This window comes from Apodemus sylvaticus, chromosome 2 (genome assembly GCF_947179515.1).
Source record: "Apodemus sylvaticus chromosome 2, mApoSyl1.1, whole genome shotgun sequence".
Classification (NCBI taxonomy): Eukaryota; Metazoa; Chordata; class Mammalia; order Rodentia; family Muridae; genus Apodemus; species Apodemus sylvaticus.
Window position 1 is genome coordinate 174,707,192 of NC_067473.1, and position 1,435 is coordinate 174,708,626.

Sequence of the window (1,435 nt, forward strand, 5' to 3'; positions counted from 1 at the left end):
GAGTCAGTGAGGCTAAGCATTGCTGTCAATCACAAGCATGAGACCACAAGTTCAAGTCAGCCATGCGCGCCTCCATCTGGCGTGCGCGCCTCCTAGTACACTGGCTCAAAGGCTGGGAGGTTGCAGACCCATCTTTCCTTCTACTTCAGACACTGAGACCATTAGGAAAGCCAGGCTATTAGTCATAGAGTAACTAATGATTACTTTATATTATTATAAATGTTATTAGCGATAGAGAAATTGAGTTGTATTATCTATGCTTCTTTCTGGCTCTTGATTCTCTATTCTGAGTTTGACTGACTAGCTGTGTTAAACCTTCCAATCATTTTATACTTTAACTTTTCCCAGACATCATCTTCAGATTTTCCAAGGACATTAGAGTACATATGTTAAAGTATGTTCGTTTGATCCAATCATTATTTTCCTATTTTTATTGTTTAAACTAAACCATAAAAACTTTTCAAACTAGGAAGTAACCATTTATCACTCACCCAAGTGAATTTTATGCTTACATTTTATCTATATATCTATTTAATATACAGATATAGTTAATTAGGGGTTTAAAAAGAACTCAGAGCCTGATTCTGCCTGGACTTGTTAGTATGATAGTGAGACTTAGCAGAGAAAAGAAATAGTCTGGAGGATATTTTAGCTAGTAACTCAGTCACTAAAGTGCTCACCACATAAACATTAGGACCCAATTTTGATGCCCGAAACCCATGTAAAAAATCCAGATGTGTTGACATGAGTTTGTAATCTCCTGCATTGGTGATGTATAGATTAGGTACTCACTAATCTATGAGCCTCAGACCAGGGAGAAATCCTGTCTTCAAAAATAAGGACAGTTCTACATAAAGGACATCTAAGGCCATCTGCTCGCCTACACACATGTACATGCTACATGTCTATGCGCACATGCTACATGCCCGCACACCCATGCACACACAGAGATGAGCACAAGCATACAGGCATTTACATAAAGAAGAAAAATAAATAAATAAGTAAGCCAGCTATTTTGATAGCCAATACTGATGCTTCCTACATGCCAAAGACAAACTAGGAATGGAGAGTGTTCCACTATCTGAAAGTACGAAAGTCTCATTTCTCTTGCACACACTTGGTGCACATGCACACCAACATACACATAAAATAAAATAAATTCCTTTTTCTCAGATCCCCTCTATTGCCTTCAGCTCTGGTGTTTTGAGTAAGTTGAGATGAAATAGAAAGATAAGGGGATGCTGTTGAAGCCAGTATGAATAACAATGACTTGTGGAGGTTGGAGCTATGGCTCAGCAGTTATGAGCTCTTCTGATCTTGCAGAGGACCTGGGTTCAGTTCCCAGCACCCACAGCAGCTCACAACTGTCTCTAACTCCAGTTCCAGGGAATCTGATGCAGTCTTTTGACTTCGAAGTGTACTGGACATGCGTGCA